General features: G+C 36.5%; 1 long non-coding RNA gene and 1 pseudogene across 1 annotated transcript; one reads left to right on the forward strand and one right to left on the reverse strand.

Annotated features, from left to right (window-relative positions):
- The first annotated feature begins 8,488 nt into the window (after positions 1-8,488).
- On the forward strand, positions 8,489-8,899 carry LOC149256008 (uncharacterized). Its single transcript, XR_016266438.1, has 2 exons — positions 8,489-8,698; positions 8,775-8,899. It is a non-coding gene; the product is annotated as an uncharacterized LOC149256008 (long non-coding RNA).
- Positions 8,900-14,765: 5,866 nt separating this feature from the next.
- LOC149256009 (beta-glucosidase 22-like) lies at positions 14,766-16,507 on the reverse strand (annotated as a pseudogene).
- Positions 16,508-17,307: the final 800 nt, after the last annotated feature.

The raw sequence follows: 17,307 nt of genomic DNA on the forward strand, positions 1-17,307 counted from the left end.
CTCCATGTGCAGGTCTGTACGCAGCTCTGGTTTCAATCGATGGTGGACAGCCTTGATTTCAAATCGAACGGATATTGCTTAGTCAAGTGAAACGAACATTACACTCCGATGAAAACCGTTTTAACAAAACTGCCAGCCACGTGTCAAGCGATGGATATTATCACTGCCGATTGAGAAAATACCACCAACTTGTGAAAAGCGGTGCAATAAAGACAAGCGGTTTTCTGGAACAATATGCAGCAGGGGAAATTATATTTCAACAATTTCTTTTAGCTCTTCAATATAACAAAATATGTGGATTGGAAAGCTGGTTATTGTCAAAACAAGAGTAAATTTGAAGGACCATATATTTGCGTTATAAACTCATTTGGATTACAATTAACTCAACTAAAAATTACAACAAAGGAGATTTTGCCCCGCTAGATTTCCAAAGATCGACTGACCAGCAGATTAATAAGAATACAGTACAGTCGATTTACAAGTGCGAGTTGGCAACGAGATTGGTAAAGTCAACCACGTTAGTTTTTAATAATTGCATTTTTTTGAAATATTATGGTCAGGCTTTCAATCGTCCATCAAATGGGAAGAAGAACATCCGACGATTTTTATCAGAGTCCAAAGAGGTTGACTTACAGTTAGATTTACCCAAATAAGATGAGGGTTAAAGTAACCTAAGTTGCTTTATTCATGGTTAAGACTTGGATTTCAAGAAATATTCATTTTTGTAGACCTTATGCTAACAAGAAGGAAATGCGGGTCTCAGTCATTTAGTTTGGGTCTTATTTACAACTTGCAAGTGTGACGCAACTATTCTATCTTTCGATATCCAACGAGCTAACACAAAGACACATCGGGAATGTGGTCGATGGCGCTTTAATTCCAGCCCACGATAATGTGTGTACCTAGAGCATCAATTAATTCAATCCAACGACACGCTGGTGACATGGAAGATATGTATCAATGCCAATTTTATATAGTTTTTTAAAGTTTTAAATATTTTTTTAATAGTGACCTGAAGCTTAAATTAATCAATCTCAACAAGCTTCTTAATCAATAAAAAATTTATAATTTAAAAAGTTTATATACAAGGCATTTACATATACATTATTAATAACTTTATTTAACCTTATATAAAAATTTACCAAAAGACTAATAATTGGAACCGGAAAAGAGTCTCATAATCTTCATTTACATGGGGAAATGAAATAAAATTGACACATGGTGAAACAGTAACTGCCAGTCCTAATTTATGGGAGACGGAGGCCCAGGATCAAGTGAAGTGTCAGACCTCATTTATGGTTTTAATTTATGGGAGACCTAAGATCAAGCCGCCACCATTGTAGGTCATTGTACTTAATGAGATTTGAAGTGCGATCTCTTGAGCTTGGCCCAAATAAACTTATCCTTAAACCACACATCACTATACATTCATTTGCATTCATTCGGGTTCTAGAACTATAAGTTACTCTATATTAAAATTTACAAATATACTAATAATTAGATCCCGAAGCATGTACTATAATCTTTGGGGCTAATAGAGAAAGGAAATGACCAAGTTGCATATAAAAATATAAGTAAAGGTGTGAAAATATAAAATGATTAGTAAAATATTTTACAATGTAATAAATAGATTTATGAAATATTAAAAAAATATTATATACTACAGATTATAATTACAAATATTTATTTGAAAACAAAAATCTCGACCTATCTAAAGGGTTAGATCCAGTCATAATTCAATAATAAAATTCATGTTCAGCGTAGAGTCATCTGCAGCTATGGTCGCCCTATTTCCGTTGTTGTTTTCGAGAAAGATTTAACTCAAATCTGGCCTCTGAGTTTGTAATATTTCCAATGTTTTTTCATGGAGGATTCAACTGAAATTGTGACATGGAGATTGCAATAGTGGGTTAGTTCAAGTGCTATGTACTATAATATAACTTAGTGGGTTAGTTCAAGTGCTTGAGCCAATCCCTTATGCTAGTTATCTCAGCTATCTCTAATGTAAGCCTTATTTGATTCCCTTGTCAGCTATCTCTAATGTAAGCCTTATTTGATGCCCTTGTTGGGTTAGGGAACTAATAAACACTAATGGACTAACAATAAGGAGCATTCAAGAAATGAAATGGTGTGCATGTCCTTTTCATGTTAACTTTTTCTTGGTAAAATGTTTGAGGTACTTATTAGGTTAGACATCATTATGTGCATTAATGAATTTTGTATATATTTTTATATTTTAATAGTTAAAATCAAAATACAAATTTCTTCCCTTCACTGAGAGTGAAGTTTCTTGAATCTTAATTTCATTTCTGTTAATTGTATAATCATGATGATAAGATACACATAACATTTACTTTTATATTGTATAATTTCTGTGTTAAGGTTTGATTTTCTTGTCTGAGATCCGCGGGCAACGCACAGCGTCGAGAGCGCCTTCTCTGGGACCAACCAGCTCTCAACACCAGGAGGGTTTGCCTACAGGTAGCTGTAGCTTGAGACGCGGGATGAACCAGAGCCCACCATCCAGCCATGGTTATTCCAAGTCTACACATGAGGTTACTGCATCTATATTTCATGTTACATTAAGCACTATCTATCACAGGCCGAGGAATATGCTTGCATGCAAATTGTGGGTTGGACACATGGTTGTTTACATGCTCAAGTTTCATCTGCGCTGAAATGTTATAAAACGTCATCTCCTTCATTCGTGAGTGGTTTTGGCCATCTGGCCTATTGTCCCTCTCCTAGCCTGGGACGGGGAGGCTCATGTCCGACTGTTCTATCGCTTTAGTTTTGAATTATTTCCCCTCTGCAAAATGATGACGAGCTCAGATATCCTTCGCTCGCTGATAGTATGGTGTTGTCAAAATCATACTTGCTGATGCTTAGACACACGAGGTCTCTGGCGCTCTCGCTCATGGGTGTCGCTCGTCGTAAAGGTGACTTAAATGTTACATTGAGCTCTAATGAATGTGGGGGACATTGTAAGAAAAAGGACTCTCTTGCAGATAGCATTAAGCTTGAGCTTCTAAATAAAAACTTGGTGGATATTGCCCCCGCAGAAATGAAGCCGACATGGATGAATGGCAGAACTGATAAGGCTCTTATTGCGAAAAGGATTGACTGCTTCCTAATGCATGTTAGCATTATAGATAAGATGGGAATGCCTCATTCATCAGTGGAGAATGTACTAGTGTCCGATCATAGACCAATTCTGCTATCCTGGTCGGAGAAAGGTATCAAAAAGGGATATCCATTCAAATTCAATAGAACTCTCTTACAGGACCCAACCTTTAATGAACTTATCTCAAACGCATGGAAAGAGATGTCAGCAAAAGCAATGCTCCCCCCGTTCCTCACTTTTAGAGATAAGATGGCTGCTATGAGGAAGTTTGTGAAGAAGTGGGAAGCTGAAAAAAAGGAAAAAGATAAAAAGGATTTGCAGTCTATTCAACAGGAACTGGACAACATCTTGAAAGAGGCAAGTGCTAACACATTCTCTTTCTCCATGAAATGTAGCATTTGAGAGCTTGAAAGGAAAAAATTTGAGTTATTAAAGCAAGAGGAATCCTTTTGGAGGCTTAAAAGCAGGGCAACATGGCTTCAAGAAGGGGACAAGAATATGGAATTTTTTCATAATTATGCAAGTGCCAGACGTGACAAAAATTCCATATGGAAGATAAGGAATGATAATGGTGACTCTTTTGTAACTCAACAAGACATCACTAAGGAGGTTGTAAATTATTTCAGGAATCAATTCAGCAGAAGGAATAATGTAGCTTTTTAGGATATACTATGGGGTATTGAACTGGTCCCTCAAAGGTTTGATGAAGATAAAAATGAGGCCCTGTTTCAGCTAGTTTTAGAAGATGAGCTTCTTGGAATTTTGAAGTCTTTTAAGAAAGATAAGAGCCCTCGGCCGGATGGCTCGACAATTGAATTCCTCACCCACTTCTTTGACCTCATTAAGCATGATCTCCTAAGGATGGTGGAGGTGTCGAGGATGTTTGGCAATATTCACCATATTACTACTTCCCCTAATTCCAAAAAAAGAGGAGCTAGAATCGTTTAATGATTACAGACCGATATCTGTATGCAATATATCCTTCAAGATTATCACGAAGATTATTGCTGAAAGAATTAAAGGACCACTGACTTCTTTTTTATCAAAGGATCAACATGCTTTTCTGAAAGGCCGAAACATTCTGGATACTGTAGCTAATACATAGGAATGCCTCTTCTCTATGTTTTCTCAAAAAACACCAGCGGCCATTATGAAAATAGATCTGCAGAAGGCATACGACTGCTTAGATTGGGGATTTATTGAATGTCTACTAGCAAAGATCGGCCTGAAGTCAAAAAACATCTGATGGATAATGGCATGTATTGAGAATGTGAACTATGCGGTCATTGTCAACGGGTTTCCCTCTCATTTTTTTCAAGCTGAGAGAGGCCTGCGACACAGATGTCCCCTTTTGCCTCTCTTATTTATCTTGGCCATGAATTCTCTAAGTATCCACATCAACAAAGTAGTGGCTGAAGATAGATGCAGACCCATAAAGATTTGCAGGCACATCTTTATCTCACACAACCTCTTTGTTGATGATGTTCTCTTATTTGCAATGCTTTGCAGATCAACGTGGATTTGTTTAAAAGATATTCTAGACAGATTTCAAAGAGCCTCCGGGCTCTTTATAAACAAAGCAAAATCTCTGCTATATCACAATGATGTCGACATGGAGACGGTGAATTGGATTTCTCCTTTTTTCGGTATAGAATCCAAATCGCTCAAGCAAGGCCTTAAATACTTGGGCTTTCATCTTAAAGCAAAGGGCTACTCCAAAAATGACTAGCTATGGTTGACAGAAAGACTTTATAAAAAAATATCTGCTTGGGAACATAGGAGTCTATCCTTGGCAGGCAGGGTTATACTTTCTCAAGTTGTTTTATTGCAGATGGCAGTTTTCTGGGCTCATCTATTCTTCCTTCCGGCAAGTATTATCCAAAAGATGACCAAGATTACGACAAACTTTATTTGGGGTGGAAGTTCTGAACAGAGGAAGTTTCACCTATCTAAAATGGACAGAATTTCATTGCCAAAGCGTCTGGGTGGATGGGGATTAAAGGACTTGAGGATTTTTGGCAAGGCCCTTTTGTGTAAATCGCTCTGGAGAGGGATTTTCGGGGACGGACCATGGAGCGAGACTATAAAACAAAAATATTTAAAAGGCAAATGCCTGGAATTCTGGTACAGAAATGGCGCAATTGGAACCAAAAAAGGGTCGGCCATTTGGCTTAGCTTCAGGAAAGTTGAGAAATACTTTTTGTCAAATCTGAGATGGAGGATTCACTCTGGAAACAGGCTCATAATTGGTCTTGATCCCATTGCATGTAGTCGTAACTTCTATTTTCTAGAAAATATCTTGTTTTTCCTGCACAGAATCGGTGCTTTCACTTGGGATAAACTCATCTCTGATTGGTCTGGCCTTATCCCTATATGGAAGCACGCTGATGACATTGGTCTGCCTGCCGAACTCTCTTGTACATGGAATGCGGTCAAAGCTTCTTTGCAAGCAAGCGGGATTCATCGTGGAGGGCTATATGACCACCTAATCTGGTCCATGTCAAATGCTATTGTGCCAGCCCGAGTTAAAGATATCTACTCTGATATTATCTACTCAAAGGCTTTGAACTCACTCTGAAATTTTCTGATGGTTCTATGGAAATTGGGCTGCCCTTCTAGAATGATTTTTTTCGCATGGCCGGTGTTCAATAATAAGAATCTGTCATGGGACAATTTGAGGAAGAGAAGCTGGCATGGTCCTAGCAGGTGTTTGATGTGTGAATCAGATGAGGAGACTAATCTACACATGTTTTTTCAATGCAACTCCTCACAGGAAATCTGGTATGATCTTGCCATTCTTTTTGGTTTTCCTCATATTGTCTTTGTTTCTGTTCATGCAGCCTTTCAATGGTGGTGTAGTCAAAGCGAGTCAAGGCGTCCTCTTCTTGTTATTATGATCTGGTGCGCATGGAAGTGGCGGAATTATAAAATCTTCAGAGATTCCAAGGTTCCCTATAAGTCCATTTTGCACCGCATCAGCTCAATTTTTTACTCTGTTCCAAGAAAATAGGCCTAAAGTTTGGACTCCAAATGGCTATGGTCTTGTGGCCTTTGTTTTCTTTTCATGATTATGATGATAGGTATATGTATTTATGAGTACTGTCTTTCTCGATCTAGAATCGAGTTCTAGAAGTTTTGAATATCGGTCTGATCCTTTTCTCCAGAGTCTCCATGTTACGCTATTTGTCATCCTTCTTATATGCTTTTTCTCAATGATGTCTTGATATAGCTGGTCAAATCATCCTTTTGTATCCAATCATGATTTTTTATATTAACTTAATATAATCTATGGTGCTTTTTCTTCTTAAAAAATCATCATGATAAAATGAATTGGTAATCCAAATGAATTTCCTTCTATCAAAGGAGTTGGCAGGTGCTTTGACATTATTGTCAATGATGACGAAGAAAGGAGTGGGCGGTCCAGTGGAACGCAAAAATTTGAAATGTGCGCGGAGATGGGACCGCTCTTTTAACGGTATATACAAACGTCCACGTCAACGATAGTGGAGACGGCAATTGGATTACAAAGATTTGAAATGGGCGTGGAGGGAAGCGCTCTTTTTAACTGCATAAACAAACGTGCACATCAATGGAGATGGAGACGGATTTGTGTTGACGGCAATTGGTGGAATGGAAAAAGGTCCAAGTTACAAAATTACTCAAGTAAAGATTTGTTTTGACTACAATTGGTGGAACGGAAAAAGGTCCAAGTTACAAAATTACTCAAGTAAAGATTTGTTTTGACGACAATTGGTGGAATGGAAAAAGTTCCAAGTTACAAAATTACTCAATTAAAAATTACAAAATTTACTGTTTCAAATTGTGCAAGATTTCCTGTCACCCCTAGAACGTGGAATTCTCACCATAAACTACAAGCACTGTATTAACATTAAATTAAAGCAATTGATTCAAATTTCGATTATTCGATGGTATACAATCCCAAATAAAGTTATGGATAACTAGAATCGGACGACGATATTGGAAACGGCTAACGGAGAAGGACCCAAATCGGCATTTCTTTTAGCTTTTTAGAATAACAAAATATGTGGATTGGAAAACTGGTTATTGTCAAAACAAAATAGTATTTGTCATCCCCTTACAAGAGTAAATTTGAAGGACCATATATATTTGGGTTATAAACTCATTTGGATTACAATTAACTCAATTAAAAATTACACCGCTAGATTTCCAAAGATCAATTGACCAGCAGATTAATCAGCATACATTCGAGCCGACTGAATCGATTTTCTGGCCGCAAGTACAAAACAAGTGCAAGTTGGCAACGAGAATGGTAAAGTCAACCACGTTAGTTTTTAATTATTCCTCTTTTTGAGATATTACGGTTAGGATTTTAACCGTCCATCCATTGTGAAGAAGAACATCCGACGGTTTTTATCACAGTCCAAAGAGGTCGACTAACAGTTAGATTGACTCAAATAAAATGAACGTCAGGGCTAACGTAACCTAAGCTGCTTTATTCATGGTTAAGACTCGAATTTAAAAAAGTATTCATTTTAGTAGACATTAGGGTAACAAGAAGGAAATGCCATAGTTAGCATGAGGAATGGCTTGAAAAGTTATGGAAATTTTGGTTATATTCAAAGAGAGAGAATTAGGTGAGGATTTTTTTAAATCCAAGTTATGGTTGTTAAAATTTCAAAATTTTAAGTGTCTTAGACTTTTTTGATAGTGTTGATTCTATTTCCACCCTAAAAACACGATCCAAACACTGCTGCTACATAATTTTTAAATTTTTTTTTTACCCCACCACTTTTGACTCTATGAGTGATTCCTCCCCCTAAGTAAACTAAACCACTCCGAAGAAAATGAGGGTGTTAGCGGGTCTCACTCATTTAGTTTTCCTCTTATTAGTCCCTGCCATCTGGCAATGGCCAGGGACTATAGTAATCGTTCCGAACGATGTTAACATTAATTCACCTGCTTGTGACCTGCTTCTTATCGCCGGTTGAGGGAGTATATCCAAAGTTTTTTCGTATATAATAATTCACCGTGTTATTTGGCCTCTTCCCGAGGCTAGAGGCAAAAAAGCATAGGTTATAGGCGGAGTACAGGTAATTACAACAAGCTGCTGTTCACTCGTGCATGAAGTAATGCTAGCATTAATCCTCTAGCGTTTAATGTTAGAGATTAATACCACTGCTATTGTATGTACCCTACTACAGCACGCTGTATGCTTGCCACCTCATGTAGCACCGCCGTACACCTGCAAGCTCATGCGCCATCGTTACATGTACGCCTGCCACGGTATTTTGGTCATGTACACCTGCAAGCTCATCGGTCCTGCGCTCCAGGCATAAATAAATGAAAGGGTAAGACTGGCTGGCTATTAATGTAAGCATTCTTCCTTCGTGACAACCTGTGGCCTGCGCAGGGAAGCTTATCAAAATTCCATGCATGTAAAAGACATCAAAGTGAAACTAATGTGTTATGATTTGATGCAGGGAAATTTGGCAACTAAGACTGTCTAGCATACCTGAACTTTGAAGCAGCAGCGAGCCTGGGAGTTTTAGCTGAACAGGAGCCGACTCGTCCATTCTCCTACCTGCTATACCAGTAAGTCCATTCAGCTAATTAATTCTGAAAGTCCATTCAGCTAATTAATTCTGATTTCGAACTGGTTCGCTGCTAGTCTGATGAAGCCTTCTGCATAATAATGGAGTCCAGTCGGGCTGGAAGCTGATTTTCCATTGCAGCAGTGCTCCAAACAGGATACAAAATGCTTTACCAGGTTAAAATCCTGCGATTTCTGCTTCACTGTATGAAAATTTCGATTAGTTATGCATTTTTATGAAGTTACCAGTCAATTTAGAAACCTGTAAAAACCTTATGCGGTACAGTGAAGGCCGCACAGATGACAATCGCAAAATTTAATAAAAATTCTGTTGGCAAATGAGAACAATTTGACCAGATTTTAGCTTAGCTGGGTTTCATGTGATATTTACATTGCTAACGATGACATGTTTTTACAGTGGTGTATTTATGTACATTAAAATTTAATAATTAAGTTCAATACCATTGCATAATTTTAATACAAAATTAACAAGCTCAATCTATCCCTTGTTCACAAAATTAACAAGCTCAATCTATCCCTTGTGAATACTAAGCTATAATGGTATTTCTTATTGAAATAGTAATGCTAGTTTCATTTTCTGTTCTCCGATGGTAATAAAAATGTAAAGTTTGAAAAAGCATGTACGTAAGAGGCACAATTGGAACGTTTATTTAAAGAGACATGATGACAGAAGTACAGAGAAATGGCAGACAAAATTCATGAATCGTGGCATAAGAACAGTGAATGCAGTAAGCGGATCTCAGTAACTCACCTGGGCACCTCCATGCTTAATCACAAAGTTGTATGAAAATGCATGCGCAGGAGGGCAGTAGGAAGATATTTGTCGGTAGCAAAGTGACTTGTGATTACTCCGCGCACAATCGATTCTACTTGCGAAGGCAAGAGCTGCACACTGCAATGGATAAACTACCTGCGTCCCGATCTGAAGCGTGGAAGCTTCACAGAAGAAGAAGACGAGCTCATCATCAAACTCCGCTCCTCATGATTTTGAATGCCATTATAATTAAATGCTTCGGCGTCATTGCAGTGCTGAAGAATATCTCCTCTCTTTCTTATGATGAACACCAACAGTGAGAGCTTCCAACCGGCTTTGCGGCCAATGGATTTATCTCTCTGAATCTGGCATTATCTCGGCTTTACCTTCGCAGGTCTGTAAAATCTCACTGAATCTATCATTATCTCGGCTTTATCTTCGCAGGTCTGTAGCAAGCGTTGTAACAGACCTGTTCAACATGCGAGCCCATGCAAGTCGTCGTGCCAATCCACTTGTCGCGTTTAGGAGAGGAACATTAAAACGACATACCAGAAATAGCATGCATGCAAGACGCGTGTCTTTTCCAACTCGGTATATGCTGCTTTGGTGGCAGGGACTTGCTGCCTTAGCAACGGTGGGGACTAGAAGAGTAGTTACATATGGTGTTAAAATATACGAGAGGCCATAGGAATAACGCAGTATTTTTCGCGGACGTACATCAAGAACACTGCCCATGCGGATGAAAAGATGTTACTATTCAAAGCATACAAATTTGTTTCGTGCTTTTCCAAAACCCAAAAATCTGCATGGAACCTCGCTCTTCCATCAGTCACTTAGTATATTATCTTTCACTGTATATTGTTAAAACTATTGGCTCAAGCCATTGGCAATAAACGTACCTTCTGTGGGAACCAGCTCGAGTATCCGGACAAAAATTTCAAAGCCCACGGGCTGGCTTTTGAGCATAGGTCACTACCCTTTTCTCTTTCGATGAAGATGACTAAACTTACGCTGGCACATATTATTTAATGGAACATACAATACCATAGGGACTAGAAGAGTAGTTACATATGGCGTTAAAATATACGAGAGGCCATAGGAATAACGCAGTATTTTTCGCGGATGTACATCAAGAACACTGCCCATGCGGATGAAAAGATGTTACTATTCAAAGCATACAAATTTGTTTCGTGCTTTTCCAAAACCCAAAAATCTGCATGGAACCTCGCTCTTCCATCAGTCACTTAGTATAGTATCTTTCACTGTATATTGTTAAAACTATTGGCTCAAGCCATTGGCAATAAACTTACCTTCTGTGGGAACCAGCTCGAGTATCCGGACAAAAATTTCAAAGCCCACGGGCTGGCTTTTGAGCATAGGTCACTACCCTTTTCTCTTTCGATGAAGATGACTAAACTTACGCTGGCGCATATTATTTAATGGAACATACAATACCATACACGTAATAACGACTTAAAATAATTATAATTCTGATAGCTCAGTGAGCAGGTTTTCAGGAAACACGATGCTCCACCTCGTGAAAAATTTCAAAGAGTTCTTTACATCCTCGAGTTTTTAAGCTATTTCCATCCTACACCACTTTGATTCTACTTCCATTCCATACTTTTTAAATATTGACCACAAGTCAAATTATTTATCAAGATATCAGTGTAAACGAAAGGCCAACCTCACGAGACACGATCTCCGGATCAACCAATGCATCTTCACAAACTCATGTGTTAACTTGATGCAGGGACTCGTTGCGTCGCAACTGTCCTTGTTTACAACTTGTAAGTATGAAGCATCTATTCAATTTTTGGATATCCAACGAGCTAGCATGAAGAAACATGGGGAATGTGATCGATGGCCCCTTAATTCCGGTCAACAATAATATGCGTACCTAGAACATCAATTATTTCAATCCAGGGACACACTCGTGACGTGGAAAATATGTATCAATGCAAATTTTATATAGTTTTTTTAAGTTTTAAATGCTTTTTTAACATTCACCTCAAGTTTAAATTAATCAGTCTCAATAAGCTTCTTAATCCATAAAAAATTTATAATTTAAAATTTTTACGTGTAAGGCATTTACATATACATTATTGGTAGTTAAAAATTTTGTAACTTTAATTAACCCTGTATAAAAATTTACCAAAAGACTAATAATTGGACCCGGAAGCGAATCCTATAATCTTCGTTCACATAAATTATTAATAATTAAAAATTCTAGAACTCTAAGTAATCTTGTATTAAGATTTACAAATATACTAATAAAATCTACCAAAATTACAAATACTTAGACTCGGAAGCATTTACTATAATCTCTAGGGCTAATAGACAAAGGTAATGTCCTTTACATATTAAAATAAGAGTAAGAGTAAAGGTGTGAAAATGTAAAACTAGCATTTGCATCAGATGTTGCAAAGGAAACGCGGTAAGGCATAAATTGAAGAACACAAATACAACAAAAGAATACTTTGATAAAGAATAAGAATATATTGAACGCTCAAATCAATGCCCCATTAACTGGAACCACTTAGTAGACATATCTATCAACATTAGGATTATACACAATGATCAAGAAATTTCCCATATACAAAAAACAACTTCCACAACAACCTTTTGTCACATCCACATTTTAAAAAATGCCTTGGAACGTGATTGGAATCTCCCATATTGCCTTCTTCATTATGCAGATGAATCTTCCATATTGCTATTTTCATCATGAATATTGTTAGTTCATTGTTGTAAAGTGTTAGTGTGTTAAATTCAATACTATAAGTTCAACAAGCGAGAAACATTCCTCAATTAGCATAATATGCATTTTTCTCTCAACCATGCATAAAATGAATTGTTAAAGAACAAGATATCATTTTAGTTTTGTATTCTAGGAATATACTAAAGCTTTAGGAAGCTTGATAAAAGAGTTGTATACAATAAAGGATTATTGAAGAATTTGAAAAGGATGACTAAAGAATTTGAGAAGGAACAATTGTGTACATTAAGAGATCAACTAAAGAATTAAAATTTGAACATTAGATGAAATGAGTATTTAAATTAGAAATTCTCATAAAAAATTCTTAACTTGCGAGGTAGGATATCAAATTTCAACCCTACATAGAATGACCTTGTTTAATAATAAAATACCATTTTAGTTTTCCAACCCAGGAACATATTCAAGTTCTTAAGAAGCTTATAAAACAATTATGTACTTTAAGAGATCCTTGAAGAATTTGAGAAGGACAAAAAGAGCAAGTTGTTCCACATAAATGTCAGTTACTTTATGTATAGAGTTTCCAACATGATAGGAAACATGTATGTACAGAGTTTCTCTTTTGTGGTTTCTTCAATTATTTCAAGGATTAGCTCTCAAAATAACTAAACTATTGTAACAAATTTACTTCAAAAGAATTGAATAAGAAACACAATAATTCACAAAAATACAATCATAACACACATAAACACATTGAATTGTTTATTCCATCTAGTTCAATGTGAATTTAGACATGGAGGTTTTCAACTAAAGATAAATATACTATTCCATTGAGACTTCAAGCCAACAACAACTTAACTCCACATTCTATTCTAGGAGAAAATCTTGTTGGAGAGAATCTCTCATATCCAACTAAGATTCAACAACCTCCACAATAATAGACAAGGCATATATGTGTAGATAATGAGGAATACTCATTAGGCACACCAACAACGACTATTGAAAAATAATAAACCAGCTAGCGAGCACTAGAGTCATATTTTCTAAGAAAACGAAGATTGTCATTCAATATTTCATAATTTAAGCTGCCGTGATTTTGCTTGTGACAAACATGAAGCACCGAAGCTCCTATTTTGAAGTATACGACTCATAAAGTTTGTTTCAAATATCACTTTAAGACTAGGATGCCTCTAGAATAAAAAAATATAATATTGAACAATTTGTAAGGGTCCAAAGAACAATTTGGAGATAGCTAGTGAAATTTTAGAAAATTCCAATATGGTGATGATGATAAAGATAATGAAAAAAAGAACATCCATTAACACTTATATGATCTATCCTAACTTAAAAAACAAAAATAAAAAAAATAATTGAGATTTTTTAATACATTGTTTCCTACCATAAACATCATATATTAAATGCTATAAAAGCATTTTTGGAAGTGAATATAAACATAAATATCAAATTTGTATAAGAAAATCATGCCTAAAATATACCACATTGTTTTCATAAAATTGAGTTTCAATTCTTGGTTCTATGAGACGTTCATAGGAGTGTAGGTGTTGAGTAGAATTTGAGATTCAAGTATTGATTCCCTGCTTTCCCGCCTCTGCAGAAAACTCTTGTACCAATGAGCAGATAGTTTGGGATAATGCTTCAAATTGTCATTGAAGTCCACATAATGAAGACCAAAACGCCAAGTGTAACTACTCAAAACTTCAAAGTCATTTAAGTCCACATAATGAAGACCAAATTGCCAAGTGTAACCACTCAAAACTTCAAAGTCATCTAGGAAAGACCATATAAAGTATCCACAGATGTCTGACCCATTTCTGCCACAATGAATAAACGTTTTATTTCTGAGAGATATTCATCATTTCACAAATTCCTGCCACAATGAATAAACGTTTTATGTTTCAGAAATGGTATACCTTATTGCTGCAAGCACATACTGAAGGACCTCTTGATGGAGATCCATCCTAAATTGGTCATTCAAAGCCTCAGAAAGGGGAATAGAAGAATTATTAGGCTCTGAAAATCCTTTCCAGACATAAGTCCAAAACAAATAATTAGATGGTCAATGATCAAAAAGTGTAGCACCAATCTGCGTATATTTTCTTGAACCTGCATAAATCTTAAGTGTACAGAGAGCTCTCATTGAGGACTTGAAAACCTAACTTGTGGTAGAGGAATAACATAAGAAGAGTGCCCACCATTTTCATGCACAATAATAGGAGTATTATGGGAACGGTCCTCAATATATTCAAGCACTGCCTGCATGCTTTGTGGTACAACTGGCATACCCAAAAATGATCTCTGCCACAAATTTCAGCATGAGGTAAATATTTTTTTGTCAGGATATAAACATACTTAGAACATACTGTTTAAAATTTATAAAAAGTTTAGTCAAATTTTTGGATTCTATTTGTCTCTCAGTTTAGAATTATGTTTCTAAATTAAGGCATAGTTTAAATCCAAAATTTCTATCGAACTGTAAAAATCTACATACTCATATTTATAAAAAGCTCCTGCTAAAAAGAAAAAGAAAACATATGATTATAATAGGACATGTGATTCTTCAAAATCTTCTTACATCAAAGCTGATGGGAATTCCATCTCGTTCCACTGCATTCATCAAGCAATACAAAACAACCATAAAATGTTCTTAATACCAATGTTCTTGCAATGTATCACTTTTGAATTTAAAATAACATAAAACTTCAACGAATCAAAACCATTTTCCTTTATGATTTCAAGACAGTAACGCTATTCTTCATAGATTTAAGGAGGCCAAGTTGAAAGGCTGTTAGAAGATGAGATTTATTGAGTTAAATCTATTTGTGAGAATGACTCTCGTACCTGCAGTTCCAATGGACATATCTTGAGCATAGTCTCTTGACATAAGTTCACCTTTTCTTGGAACATCAAAACAATACTTAGTAACATAGTGATTGACACCAACGAAGTGCAATGACCCTTGTAACTTTTGAGCCTGTTCCTTTGCAAATGAAGGTAATCGAGAACCCACTATATTCCTCATGCTCCCTGGATAGTCTTCAGAAACAAATGGGTCTAAAAGCCTGGATTTTAGAAAAAAGAAATTAATTCAGGGTGGTTTTCTACCCTCAACCAAACAAAAGTACACCTATTTGCATCCACTTCAACAATATAGCTATTAATTATTTGAATTACTACGAAAACCCCAACCGAAAAAGAGGAGAAATAACAATTGGTGAGACTGCTCTATGGTACTCAAGGTTTTGGAAACATAAGTTAACTTGAAAATTCATTGTTAAAGAAATCACTCACCAGCCCACCATAAAATCATTTGCTCTTTGAGTAGCAGCCACATCTGTGGATTTATTGGTGAGAGGTATCATCCAATGTACTAAAATTACTAATCCAATCCAGCCCTTTTGCTTTTCCTGCATTCATCGAGAAATTTATAAAATCTCATAGAATGAATGGAGATGAACATAGATCAGAGAGGAAAAGAACCCGATAGGTTTTCCTGTACAGCTCCACAACAGCTATATGTGATAGCAAAACATGGTGACCAACAATATATGGCTCAACAGTTGAGTTTCCAGCAGTACAATTTCCAAATGGTTGGGAACATCTTTGAGGTGGGAAAACACCGTCATCATATCCTGTAGTGCCAAAAACATTGGGCTCATTGAAAGTGGACCAATATTTCACTCGATCACCAAACTCTTTGAAACACACATTTGCATAACCTTTCCTCCCTGCATAAGATCGAAGTAGATTAGAAAACTCTACTTCTCTAACCATAAGATTATTAATGCACCAATAAATTGATCCTTTGACTTGTGTGTCAACCCACATGGGAAGAAAAAAAAGAACAGGAGATGACATAAGATGTTTACACAATCTGTGGATTTAAGAAACCTCCATAGGAATCTTACAGAGCTTGGGGCAGATCAAAGTGGTACAATGTCACATGTGGTTGAATGCCTGAGACATGCATTGTGAAACGATTAACAGTTTTGAGGATGATAGTCACAGGAATAAAAACAAAGTAGAGAGACAAGTTTGTCAATAAATACTACCATGGGACAAAAGCTCATTTATGAGGTTATTATAGTACTCAACGCCTTTTGGGTTGATGGGTCCTTCGCCATCTACATCAATATATGTGAAATAGTTATTTCCTACCATTGCCAATTGAGTGTTTACTAAATTCTCAGGATTAAACATGTGGTCAGAGCTCAAAGAGAAATATACCAGGAATAAGCCTGGGCCATGAGATTGAAAATCTAAAGGCATCTACTCCTTCGCAGACATTAGATCAATATCCTCCTTCAAAACCCACATGAAATTTTGCATCAAGTTGATACCCAAATCATCTAGGAGTTTAACTATTGATACATTAGTATGAAAACAACAATAATGGGGTTGGACATGCACATAAAGCTTGAGGATGGCTTACAAGTAGCCACTGCATATAGGTTGTCCTAGTGACATTTATTGTTCTTAGATTTGTAGATAATAATACCTTGTAACAATGGTATTGATCAACAGCTACATCTCCCTTACCTCAATCCACAGTAATCCCTGACAATTCGGTTAAAAAACAACAGCTCACTTCTAGCCTTGGCCTTGAAAGTCCCAAAGTAAAGTAAGGAACTGGGTAGAATGCAAATGAAGGGATGAATGAAGATATGTGATGAAACATACCTTCCCTGTGAGTGAAAGTGTCAAAGATGCTTGGCTTCCGGCCATCTTCTGCTGCAACTCCTTCATACTGCAGAAAACCAATTGTTACTTTGCAAAGAAACATGCTGGACAGTATTCCATATTGGCACAAACTGGAATTGACTAATAGAGACCAATTAACATTTGACATTTGTAGCTTTGCTAACTATTTATGTTCTATAAATACTGATAAAATGATAACCTTACAGAAAAAGAAGACATCACTTTGTAGGGTGTGTTATTTGTATTTACACAATTGATTTTTTTATTCAATCAGCTATGCTATTCTCTGTGCTTTTGCTGGGTTCCTTCATCACCGCCATCATTGGGAAATTCATTTCCCTCTTGAAGTATGAAATGAGTAGCAATTCCCAATTGATCTCACACTACCACCACAAAGAAGC

This window comes from Pinus tabuliformis, chromosome 7 (assembly GCF_031772625.1).
Source record: "Pinus tabuliformis cultivar Carrire ecotype Pingquan chromosome 7, CPIR1, whole genome shotgun sequence".
Lineage (NCBI taxonomy): Eukaryota > Viridiplantae > Streptophyta > Pinopsida > Pinales > Pinaceae > Pinus > Pinus tabuliformis.